This window comes from Arvicanthis niloticus, chromosome 17, assembly GCF_011762505.2.
Source record: "Arvicanthis niloticus isolate mArvNil1 chromosome 17, mArvNil1.pat.X, whole genome shotgun sequence".
Classification (NCBI taxonomy): domain Eukaryota; kingdom Metazoa; phylum Chordata; class Mammalia; order Rodentia; family Muridae; genus Arvicanthis; species Arvicanthis niloticus.
Window position 1 is genome coordinate 41,749,781 of NC_047674.1, and position 13,890 is coordinate 41,763,670.

At 39.3% G+C, this 13,890-nt stretch overlaps 1 protein-coding gene across 1 annotated transcript in view; it reads left to right on the forward strand.

Moving 5' to 3' along the window:
- Positions 1 to 13,890, forward strand: part of Col19a1 (collagen type XIX alpha 1 chain) — a 302,656-nt gene that overhangs the window by 178,930 nt on the left and 109,836 nt on the right. The window lies entirely within an intron of this gene.

Here is a 13,890-nt window from a genome sequence, read left to right on the forward strand (position 1 = left end):
TTTGTATTTCACCTCCAATTACTGGCATATATTCTTCATTTAGTAAATACACAAATATTGATCATTTATGCAATACTTTCTTTCTTCTTCCCCTACTCCTTTGTGTTTTTTATTACCAGAATGTTTCTCACTGACGTAGTAAACAAATCTGTAATTTTGATTTGATTCCTTCTCACATTAGCTTTTATGGTTTTCATTACTAATGATCTCAAAAGAATGAAATTTCTACTTCAAGAGCCCAAATTTCTACATGAACATAAAAATATAACCATGTAATTCTGGAGACTTTCACAGACAATACATTGTATTTTCCTTTTTGTGTTTGAGATTTTGACACCAAATAGATTTCACTTGCCTGTGTTTTGAATTCATTTAAGTCAGATTAATTTTTCTCACTATTAATAACCAATCATTTTTACTTGTGAGTGGTAATTCATGTTCTAGATGAAACTACAATCTGTTTTACCATCCAGTCACTGCAGAACATCTGTGTTATCTCCAGTTTGGGTCTGCTATGCACAAATCTGCTTTCAATAATTTTTTAAGGTTGAACATTATTTATCTACTCTTTGAGAAATTCATGCCTGTTGATCAGGTAGACACAACCCCCAACTTATCTACTGGATGCCTGCACAGGACATACACAAGATCATATCAGCCAATACTCAGCATGGCTAGGGGAGGAGACACAGTGCGGCACTCTACCTGAGTGCTATTTTCAGTGGATGGCAGCTGGGGAAGACCAAGTGAGTTTTCTTCAGGAATGTGGCCTCTGGTACGTTTCCCATGTTCCAGTGGATGTCCCTATACGATGTACATATGGCCAGCTCTCACTGGACTCAGTGATCATAAAGAACATGAAATTGAAAGAGGATAAACCAGGCTCCATTAAAGTGACTTTGCAGAATAGTAGTTTAATATTATGTCAGAGAAAGTGGCATAGCTTTCTTTAAATCCTTTTTTTTTTTTCCACTGATTGGTTTCCCCAGACATGATCCAATGTGGAGGCTATTTCTCAGAATTCTCATTTGTAACTTCACTGAGACCTCTAGCCATCACAGAGCATCTATCTCCTGAAGGAGGGTTTTGCTTCCCTCAAGTTTCTAAATTACGGGCTAGTCATAATGCAAATGAGATGGTAAGCCAGGCTTTCACATTCTCTGTGTCTGAGTTTAAGTGCCCTTTTCCCTCCATAAGGTCTTTCAATTTAGTTAGGCCAGCCAACTGACATACTGCTCATTAATCATACATATTAACTGGAGTAGTTAAAGGTTTGAAATTCAACTTCCCACTCTGTCCACAGGGACTAGGTCTTGTTTTCTCAATGTGATGACACATGCTTCAGACCCTGCTAATTAGGACTTTCCCTTGGAAATTCATCCTGACATGTTTCAGGAACATTCTTCCCCCTGGAGTTCATTAAATTATTAATACCCTTGTATAAGTCTTGTAGGATCACTAACATGATAAAACTTTCTCTATTTTAAAAACCATAGTTCATTTTGAAGAGAAAATTTCATCTCTCTTCCTCATACCTTTTCTGAGGAGCAAATAAGAAAGATCATAATTAATAACATACAACGTTGAATATATGGTAAAATTGTTTTACTATACTTAAGTCCTAAGCAGTTATACAAATGTAAGGAGGTATCATTCTAAACAATCCAACTCAGATAACCTAAAATGAGTTCTGTGAAACTGCTGTCAAGTGGTGAGAGTGTAGCAGGTTTACTATGTAAGCCATCGTCTATCTACACAAGGTGCCTGCATCGTCTTCGATATACGGCCCTTTAAAGGCAAAACTGTTTGGCTCCCAATGCCAATCAACAAGTGCAGCTCAGAGGCCTAACTAGGAGCCCTTGATGTAATTTGCAAAGCCCAGCATAATCCAGCCACTCTGCCACTCACTCTTCACCAGCCAGCTGTTACTCACTAGTCCTTGAGCAAGCCCCACTCTGCATCTCTCCCCTCCTCCACTGATGGTTCATCAGACTTTTAATGGCTTCTAAACCTGCTCCTTTCCAATCTCTTCTGAAGCTTTCCAGATTTTTCTAAAAACAGTTCACCTTCCTATGTAAATGTTGCTTCCCTGCCTTGTTATATTTTTTCTATCCAATATTTATATATTAACATTTATTTATTATCTATGCAAATAAATATAGCAGTAAATATTAGTGATGGCCCAGACAGGAAGCTTGGATTCAAGTCCTAAATCTGTTGTTCATTAGTCAACCTTTGATAAACTGCTTTGTCCTACATTCGTCTTATAAAATGGGATCCCATTGAAGGGAATTAATAAATGAATATGTATAAATTGCTTTTCATGGTAAATTGCCTATGCTAAGGTCTTGTGTTATCTCTTGCTTCCATTGCCCACAGTGGAATGTAAGCTTCATGAGAACAGGATTCAAGGGTATTTCTAAAGCTTAAGTGTTTCTTAGATGGTTAATATGTGACTAAGGATATATGAGTTCAAGATGAAGAAAATGTCTACACAATACTGATGAGGTAGCAGGCAAGCTACAGAGAAGCTTAAAGGACAGGATAGATATTTCATGTAATTGAGAAAGCTGGTTTTGTTCCATTTGATTTTAGGATATGTATGACTACATGTAGCATTACTAGATTCTGGAAACAAGGGACTTTCCTAGAGGGGAACAGAGCAAGAGTCAACAGAGAGCACAAGAGGAATCTGGGAAGTGGTCCAGAGGATTTACAGCCGTACCTGCCTTACTAGGAAGTCTCACTTTTATTCTGGAAACTAGAACTGATAAGAGCGTAGAGGAGGCAGATTGATAAGGACAGAGTCTAAATTACTTTTACCCACATGTACTCTCAACTGACAGTCTATGTTAAGTTTAAGGGAGCAAAAAATAACATTCAAATTTAAAAAGTGCACCCACAGTATCTGCAGCATGGCGTGACCCAAGTGTTTGGGGTTTGAATACCATCAATATATTTTCCTGATATTTAATCAACTGTGCAAAAAAAAGGGGGGGTAGGGCTGAGGGATTTTTATAGAACACTCATGATCCAAAGCTTCGTGGTAGGGGGCAGAAATGAGAACTACAAGTGGCACACACAGCCCAGGTGTGCTGGTCAAAGCCACTCCCAGAGACGTTTCCTGTCCCATCTTGTCACCAAGGGTATATATTCAGCTTGATACCAGGTACCTCCATGCTCCGTGCCCTTTCACTGGCCCCAAAATTCCAATTCCAAAGGATATGTCTTCTAACATGTCTAACTCCAAAACTCTAAAACTGTGTCCTATAAGTGCCCTGATGGAAATCACAATGTAAGAGTTATTAGCAGTTTCGTGGTGCTGCCGCTGGCCAGTATTTTTTTTTGGGGGGGGGGGGGACTCATTCTTGCTCCTCTGACTTAGACTCTAACCTTAGGCTCTGTGAACTTTGCGGGTAAATGTCACCATATTGCTTTAACTTTAGCAGTCTTAGTAAGCAAGATACTATCAGTTACCTGCATCATTTATCCTTCTTCCTGCAGATTTTATCTGCTCTAAACCTGAAGCTATACACTTACCCTGCTAAAAAGTGAAACATAAAAACACACATCCCTGAGGAATTATGAACGGGGTTGGTTTTGGAGATGAAGAAAGCTGGTCGTGGTATCATCACAGGGGCCAAGACAGCATGTAAAGCAGAATCTACCTTCTCCAGTCTGGGAACACTCTAAACGTGAAGACAGGCACGTTTTCACCATGTCATGCGCTTGTAGTTTCCACCATGTCCTCCGTGGCACAAGGACATCAACAGACACCACAGCCTGTTCAAGATATCCTCCAGCCTCTACTGCTGCTCCCCACTAGGGACAACCAGGAAGACCCACGTGCACAGCAAAGAGCCAGAAAGTGGGAGTGAGAGAGCAGGGATTTGCCAAGGTAGCTAGATGCCCCCAACAAACCTCAGTGGAAGTTAGGGTTGACCTGCATAGTCAGTGGAGGAAGAAATGTAAAGGCAAGGAGAGCAAGGAAGGAACTATGGGTAAGTCAGTGTGCCTGGAAGAGACCAAGAGGCTGCCCGTTCTTGCCCATGTGAGAAGCTGTGGTCACTGGAGTATTAGAAGAGACAGAAGAACCAGAAAGGGGAATAGAGTTAGTAATAAAGTGTTAGACAAGAGGGATTCATCCCAGTATTCCATGGTACAGAAAGTAGCTACAGTCTACATCGTACCTTCTATTTCTAAATATAAAGAGAAAACTCCCCCCACACATAGAAGTGGGAGGTGCTTCAGAAATGGAAATGCTAGTGGTGTTGGTTATTGTAAATGGTATACATGTATCAAATTATCATACTATAGCCCACCAATATATGCAAATATTATGTGTCAAATAAAATAAGTAATAGTAAAAAAAAAAGAATTACAGAGGCAGAAGAGCTGAATTGTGAATGATCAGAATCTCCACTCTGAGGGAACATTAATCCTGTTTTAATAAAGTATTATTATGTATTCAGATCATCATTTATTCAGTACATCCCAGGGGGCTTAGACAATAATGTCAGGACAACTTGAAGTTTGCTTTGAAAAGCATCATTAGTTTCTAGTGAAGCCCATTTAAAGAAAAGAAAGGGAAGCTAGCAAGTTGATTCAGCAGGTACAGGCACTTATCACCAGGCCTGAAGATCCAAGTTCAAAGCCTGGGACCAACCTTAATGGAAGAGGAGCACTGACTTCTCTGGAAGTCGTCCTCTGATTTCCATACATGTACCATGGTATTTGCATGTACACACATATTCACCTGGACATGTGCACACAAACAAGCATACATGCACACACACATGCACATGTACAAACAACACACACACATGAGGACTGGTAAAAGAGAGAGACAGACAGTGAGAAAAAGAAAGGAATGATTTGAAAGATGTATGATCCTGTTGCAAGTGGAGGAGGTAGTGGTATGGATTCCCGCTCCCACGGTTCTAAACCTATTTCAGGTCTCTTATTCATACTGAATTACATCCTCTCCCCAGTCCTTACAAGAGCCACTTGTCTGATCCCTGAGGTAACAAGACCTCTATGACTGGTGCCATTGCTGTCATAGATGTATTTTTAAATATCTGCTAAGATACGAAATGTGCTTGGGATATTACACATTCCTTACATGAGAATTCATTCATTTATCATTTTTCGCAAATATCATTGATTTTGAAACTTGGTAACTCTTTACAACATGGGTCATAAATCTTATTTCCATCCACAAAGGTAAAAAAAGAAATTCAAACATCGCAGTAGACAGTAATGTTTTCCTGTGTAATAAACACCTCATTCACAGTTGCGTGTGCCAGTCAAGGCCATGTCTAATCCTCCTTAACACTGCTCTGATACCTGCTCAGGCTGAGCCGTTGTCTCAGACTGTGTGAAAAAACAGTCAAGAGAACAGGGAATCGTTGAAAGGAGCCACCTTTTCAGTCAGCAATCCTGAAGCAGACACAGTTGGACATATATTTCGGCTTGTGGGTCTGGTGGCTCTTTATCACCCTTGATTTAAATCTAATTGTTGCCGTAACTTCTTCTCTGTCCTTATAACGCTTGCCAACAACCAAAAGCACCTGTCATATAAGGACCAGTAGTCCATTATTTGCATTCTTTTCTTTATAATGCTGACGAAGGGTGAAGTGTTTATAAATCAAGTGTCTAATTTAAGATGCACGTGCGCTCTTAATGCAAGTCATCTTGAAAGGATCCGGTTATGTTTTACTGTTGCAAGCTTGCAGATGCCATTCATTTAAATAGCCCTGCTTGCTTGCTTGCTTGCTTGCTTGCTCATAGTAGTAACCCTCTGCCAGCATTTTTATTTTTATTTTTATTTTTATTTTTATTTTTATTTTTATTTTTATTTTTGCAAAAACTGATGGAGTGACAATATATCCTATAAGTTTATTACATTGTGAGAATATCATGGCTTCATTTTTAAGGTTTATTAAAATGTACATTAAAATATATCTGACTAGTGTGTGGTTTTGGTACTTTTTTTCACCAGATGAACACATTCATGTAAGCATCACCCTGTTCAAGAAGTAGAACATAAGGATGTTCCCCTTGTGATTTCTTCCATAAATACCGACATTTGCACTGGGTAATTCATTCTATCCTCTAAAGGCATACACTAATTCTCCATGCTTGATCTTCCATATAAACTGATCAACATTAAGCTTTCAAATTTTTAGATGTGTTTTACTTTTTAACTGTGGGGCAGGCAGGGATGACCATAGATATGTGCACATGAGTTCAGGTGCCCATGGAGACATGTAGGGGCATCAGATTCCCTGGTGTTATAGATGGTTGTGCTAACAAGTAGCCATTTTTCCAGACCCAACATTATGCTTCTAAGGAAGATATCCATCTTCCTTAGAAGCATAATATCCATTGCTCTATATAGTTCAAGCTCAGTCATTTTTAAATGTTATATACTATTCCAAAACTTATTTTATTTAGACTCTTATGGGCATTTGACTGTTAACATTGTTTTTTGTTTGTTTTTGGTTTTTTTGTTTGTTTGTTTTTGGTGTTGTTGTTGTTGTTGTTTTTCGAGACAGGGTTTCTCTGTGTAGCTCTGGCTGTCCTGGAACTCACTCTGTAGACCAGGCTGGCCTGGAACTCAGAAATCCACCTGCCTCTGCCTCCCAAGTGCTGGGATTAAAGGCGTGTGCCACCACCGCCTGGCTACTCTGGCTTTCTTTAAGGGACTGTAAGATTAGAATATATATGTAATCTTATTTTCTATGTATTTAATATGTTTTTTAATCAATCTATTTGCATAGCTCAGAATGGATTGCCCACTTTTAAAAACATATTGCTTATGTTTTGTTGTATGTATAAAGTGTGGGTGGGCATTGTTGGCACATACATACTACAGCACACAGGTGACTACCAAAGGACAACTGTCTGAAGCTCATTCTTCCCTTCCACCTCTATGGGGATTAATATCATCAAACTCAAGTCATCAAGCTTGTGCCCAAGTCAAAAAATGTCTAACTCTTCCCTTAGTGTGTTTAGCCTCAGAATGGGAGGAAATTAATTAGGTTAATTTGGAAGTCTTGTATTAGGAGTTGTAGACAGACCTCCTTAAATGATTAGTATGTCTACATGAATCATTGAACAGAAAGGCAAAGATGAGTTAGCAAAGGAGACAGGCAGAGATCACAAGCTTTCCCCTTGAGTTACCTGTGAGCTCAAGTGCAGGATTGGCTCCAGAGGTATGTACTGGGGTGTATTCCCAGAAGATTACATGGCAGATCTCCTTTTAATTTACCGAGAAGTTCCATATACAATGATGACACTATTTAGCAATTCTACAAGCAGTCTATAAAAGCTCCTTTTCCTACATCCTTGTCAACACCCGTTATTTCCTGTTTTTTTTATTATTTTTATTTTTATTTTTATTTGATAAGTAGCCTTTCTACTCATTGTGCAAGGTGGGAAATTTACAAGTAATCTCTTTTGTAATTGTCAACAAACCAGTGGCTGTGTATAAACACCATTTTATAGCAACAAAACTTGAACACACACACACACACAATTTTTTTTCTAAGGAAAGAGACAGCTAGCCCAGCCTACCTGCTTCTGAACTTGACAATGATTATTTTTCAGTTTCAAAAAAAACCTAGCCAACCAGTTGAACTACTTGGTTTGGGTTACATTTATGAGACTTGTGTGCTCTATAGGACTTGTTAGAGACACTAATTCACAATTCTGAGAACCTCAGCTTTGGAAACTCTGGTGTAGGGCAGGGACCATGCATGTTAACTGGCTTTCTGGATTTGAGCATACACTGGGCTTTGATCATTAGGCAGACATCTAAATCATAGTTCGAAATCTCTTTACTGTTGCCAAACAGAAAACCTCTCTCAGGTTTCCAGGGAAACCGTTTTGAGTTCATCTATGATTTTTTTATGCTTTCTGCCTTGGTTTTTAGGAATGCATTAGATTAGCTTGATCATAAGGCAAGAAGCGGTCGATCTCTCTGTGCTGGGAAGTTTGTGAAATGAGATTTATCAAAGTTGCTTCTGAACAAATAGCCCCCTGATCAGCCCTTCCTAGATCAGCAGTCATCTGCAATAGCTGCGGGGTATCCCTCGTGAATATCCAAGTTCCCACTTTTTGCCTTGCTTTACAGTGGCCCTGCAATGAACCTTGAGATGAACGAACAGAAACAGGAGCAGGCAGGCACAGAGGCAGAGCTGTAAGAAGCACTGCTCCACCAACATCACAGACTTCTCCCTGACCCCACTTCTCCCCAGCCCTCCCATCTACAGCCCCCACCTAGACCGCGTCGGTCCCGGCCGGTGCTACAGAGCTTGGTGAACAAAAACACAACTTAAAGATGACACTTCGCTTTAGATCAGTGGTTCTCAACCTTCCTAACCCTGCAGCCCTTTAATACAGTCCCGCATATTGTGGTGGCCCCCAACCACAGAGTTGTCCTTGCTACTTCTTAACTGCAATTTTGCTACTGCTGGGAACTGTTATGTAAATGTCTTTGTTTTCTGATGGTCACAGAAGCAACCTCTGTGAAAGAGCCATTTCACCCCAAAAGGGGTCATGCATGACCCACAGATTAAGAACCACTATTCTACAGAAGAGAGAGGAATCTGATTTTAGTCATTATACAAAGAATCGAGGTTTGTGCCTATTGTTTTAGCTAAATTATTAGCAATAAAGTACTCCTTGTATTGTCCCCCAAAGAATACAATTCACAGCGCGCGCGCGCACACACACACACACACACACACACACACACACACACACACGCACACTAAATATTTTTTTCTTAGCTCTGAGGTAGACTCTCTTCTTTCCTTAATGGTTTAAAATGCAAACTAAGACCTCTTAGAAGGGCAGAAATTGGTGCAGCCGTAGCTGGTGTGGGTTCAGCCAGAGCCTTACAGAGCAAACAGAAAAGAGAATCACTGGGGCTTCTGGGAGGAAGAAAGACAATGTCTGGAAGTGAACGGGAACTATTAATGTCCATAGAAATTATGGCTCCAATCTCTCTCTCACACTCTAAAGCTTCCCTCACGATTCTGTCTGCCTTGTGCCAGAGTGCCCTCTGCAGGGCAATGCAACCTGAAATCCCAAGGTCTTGCCTGCTCCCTATGCTATGCTATGCATACTACAGCTAAAAGGGAAAAAGAAAAACAGTGTTGCTCTGTAAAGCATACACTTAAAATTGTTCAAATATGCTTCTGGTAGTTACCAGACACTCAGGCCTTAAGCTGGAAATATGCGTTGGCTGAAGTTACCCTCACAAATATGTTCCTTCACGTTTATAACCCTCGCAAATAATCTTACTAGCTTGTCCACCCTTGGGAAGGATGTATGAGCGATTCAGACTTCTCTGACTCTAACAGAAGGCACAGCGGGGGCTCTGACAAGGCTGGTGTAACAGATCATGTAAATTGGAGGAGAAATGCGGGAGTCTGGATGCTTTCCCTCCATACAGAGCATGGAAGCTTTTAGCTCCCTATCAGTGTTGTGTTATGGCATCTGACACTTGCCTTGTCTTAACAGAAACTCTGTGATAAAAATTGATCAATAGCCTGACTTCCCTGCTTCCAGCCCAAACAGATCTTCATTTCTCTTTTGAAGAAAGGAGAATGCAAACTAACCTAAGCCTGTAGTTTTAACGAAACCTAGTGCATGACTGAGGAAGAAATGGATCATCTGCTTAAGTGATGCCTTTTGTTTCATTTCTAGGATTCTTGCGATTTAGGAAACTACAACGCTTCTATTTCTAAGTAAACTCTTTAGTCTTGCTTAGTCCTCAAAGGCAACCTGTGGCAGGACCTTTTCTGTCCATTGCATATGCAGTGTAGCTCTGTCATTGGATAGAGAAGAGGTAGGCGGAGCTAGGAGTGGAGAGGAGAAAGGAACCAAAGAGGAGGAGGAAGAAGGAGATTCAAGATGGCAGGAGATGTTACCCTCATGTCTCTAGCAGTTATTTATGTCAAGGTTAGATAATTTGGGTTAACAATTCTAATTGTGTGGGCATCTTGTGTATTGAGTATTTGTTGATATATCAATCTATTTGGTTAATCTTTAGCATTAAGTCTTATTTCTATCGGGTACTGGAATTGTTATATCTACCATATGGAGGTGGCGGAGTTGGCCCAGGAGCCATGATTAAGGCCTTGGACTCCATGGAGCTGATTGGCAGAGGCAACAGCCACACCAATGTCTTGTGACTCCCAGGCTGGCACCATTTGCAGGGAAAACTTAGAGCAGGAATATGGCGGCCAAGCCCGGAGGTAACCGACCGGTCGCTTTCTCTAATACCTCCCGCAACAGCAACCAACTTGCATTTAGTAAAAGTTAAATATATTTATTTCCAGAAAATGTATACTGCAAGACTAGAAGGTGTATGTACAGATAATACATATTAAATACATAGAAAATAAGATTACATATATATTCTAATCTTACAGTCCCTTAAAGAAAGCCAGAGTAGGCGGGCGGTGGTGGCACACGCCTTTAATCCCAGCACTTGGGAGGCAGAGACAGGCGGATTTCTGAGTTCCAGGCCAGCCTGGTCTACAGAGTGAGTTCCAGGACAGCCAGGACTACACAGAGAAACCCTGTCTCAAAAAACAAACAAACAAACAAACAAACAAACAAACAAAAAAAGCCAGAGTTTTTATTGCTTAAACTAGGTATAGTGCTTAAATAGGCAGCATATGAAAACAACACTAATTACATGACTTTTGTAATTTAATATTTTTGTCGATGTTCTATGAATGTGAATTTGGGAGTATTTATGGGAAGGATGGGTTTTATTTATTCTCTGACAATTTCATACATGTCTGTAATATATTTTTGATCATGTTTTCTATCATTATGTTTTCTCCTCACCTCCTTCAGAACTAATTTTTCCCAACCAATCCTTCTCCTACTTTTATCTCTTAGAAAGAAAAAAAGATAGCAGGAAGGGGGTGGGGGGAGAGAGGAGGCAGTTGACCCACTGTACTTGGTTAGGGTTGTTTATATGCACATGGGACAAGTATGAGAGTGAAACTATTGTCAACTTACCAATGGCCACATCACTGAGGGAAACTTATTCGCCCAGCAGCCATTAAGCATCTCCTTTAGGGCTGGTACCTCCAGAGAGAGGTCTTTTCCTATTCACAACAGAATGTTGACAGCTAAATCTTGTGCAGGCCTACGCAAGTATTCATAGCTGCTTGAGTTCATGAGTGACACAGCTATTTGAAACAGAAGTCCTTAACAGTTTGAGCTTTACTTATCTCCCATAGCGATGGGCACATTTATCTCCCAAACCACAACGTAATATTTGCTTGCTTACCTATAGATCCACCTGGCATTTAAGCTTCCTACCTATCTTCAAGCCTAAATAAAATTAGTGAATGAAATGGGCCTTTCCGTATGTCTTAGTCAGGGTTTTATTGCTGTGAAGAGACACCGTAACCAAGGTAACCCTTATAAACGAAAATATTTAATTGAGGCTGGCTTATAGTTTCAAAGGTTCAGTCCATTATCAGCGTGGTGGGAAGCATGGCAGTGTCCAGGAAGACATGACGCTAGAAAAGCTGAGAGTTCTATGTCTTCTGAAGGCAAACAGACGTCTCTTCCATACTAGGTGAAGCTTGAGCTCAGGAGGCCTCAAAGCCCACCTACCTAGTGACGCACTTCCTCCAACAAGGTCACGCCTACTCCAACAAGGCCACTCCTCCTAATAGTGCCACCTCCCATGGGCCAAACCATGGACCCCTTACTTAAAACTTAAACAATTGCTTAAAACTTGCTTAGGAAACATAAGTTCAGAAACATTCCTTATTCAAAACATATAACTTCCAAGAAAATGATTGTCTAACAAATAATTTAACTAGGGCAGGGTGTGGTAGCACACGCTTTCAATCCCAGCACTTGGGAGGCAGAGGCATGTGGACATCTGTGAGTTTGAGGCCAGCCTGGTTTACACAGAGAAACCCTGTTTGGAACAACACACAAATAAAAGGAAAACAAAACAAATAATTAGGGCCAGAGAGAGGACCCTGTGGGTACCCAGGAAGCCTCATGTAAAGCTGAAAGGGAGACCTGATTCCGGAAGTTATATTCTGATCTCTACTCAGGCTCTGTGACATACATACCCCACCATGCACATATATACAATAATAGTAAATAAAATGAAAAATAGTAGTAACTAAATTCTTTTATGTAATATTAGACATGTAGTTTCTTACACATATTATTAGCACAAGCCTGTGTTTCTGGCCCCTGCAATTGTAATCCGGGTGGTTATAAATTTGGGAACGTGAATGATGAGCTACAGTAATGATTAATATGTAAGAATTACACACTTAGTTCACTTATCTAGACAGAAGGAAAGAGCTAGCCCATATTCTATAGGTAGAATACACTATTTTATCAATGCAGTGCTTTTCAAATTTTAGTAAATGTACGAATTACTGCAAGTAATTCCAAAGTACAAAATCATGGCTCTGAGCCCTTGGGATTTTTAACCAGTTTCTTAACTAATCAATCTAGTCCTCCAGTCTTTGAATACTGCCTATAAAATTAGAATTTAGACCGACTTCAAAATATGTTTTTTCTCTATCCTTTCCTTTCCTTGCCTTTCCTTTCCTCTCTGTTCCTTCCTTCCTTTCTTCTTTCTTTTCTTTTCTCTTTTCTGTTTTTAATGTGTCTTACTTGCACTGCCTTCTAATGCACCATGTACCTGCAGTGTCCATGGAGACCAGCAGAGGGTGACAGAGCTACCAGGGTTTTTTTTTTTTTCATTCATTCATTTTATTTTACTTTATTTTTTACATTTAATTGTTTACATTTCAGATGTCATTCCCTTTCCCCAATCCCCCAAAACCCTCTATCCCATTCTCACTCCTCCTTTTTGCTTTTATACCATTTATACATTTTAATTACGTGCAAGTATTAAGCCCAATTCTAGGTTGAGGAACTAGTAATACAATAGGAACTATATAATATAATATATAATATATATTATATATAATATATAATAGTAATACAATAGGAACTATACAATATAATATATAATATATATTATATATATATAATATATAATAGTAATACAATAGGAACTATATAATATAATATAATATATAATATATATTATATATATAATATATAATAGTAATACAATAGGAACTATATAATATAATATATAATATATATTATATATATAATATATAATAGTAATACAATAGGAACTAGTAATACAATAGATGCAAATAGTCAAGGAACAAGCAAGACAATAAACACAAGTAGTCAAAGACCAGCAATGCAATAAACAAAGTTCCATGATCACTCCTGTGATCACTATTTCTAAGGGCTTATCAGAATGACCAAAATACCTGAGCCTATTTCCCTGTCCTAGCCCAGATGGGACAAGCTGCCTTGCCTCAAGTTTTTAAACCTTGTGGAACAGAGAATCCAAAAGAGAAGTTATAATAACTCTTGCATTTTTCTTAAATGTGACCAGTTATTTGGACTCAATCATAGACTAGTCTAGAGATCAATCCAATATTGGAAATAACAGTCTTCCTTTGGAAGGCTGGTTCTGGACATTTTCAGAGACATATTTGGAAGTTAGCTGCAGTTCTCTATGATGTTATGTTAGCAAGAGATAAAGTTGGAACAGGATATAGATTTCAAACAAGTGTTAGTGCATGTTAAGGCTCTTCTAATTGTCAAGCTACAGTATTTAATGTAAGTTGCATTGATTGTACACTTTCTAATTGTTTTAGTGTGTTGAAACCTGACGTGTCTGTTACGAAGGTCTATCAACCAGCTTTTGTTTTATTGCTCTGAGTATTACAGAACCTTGATATTATGAGCTACCAGTTTTAAGAGGTCATGTATGTGCTGGAAACTGGGCCT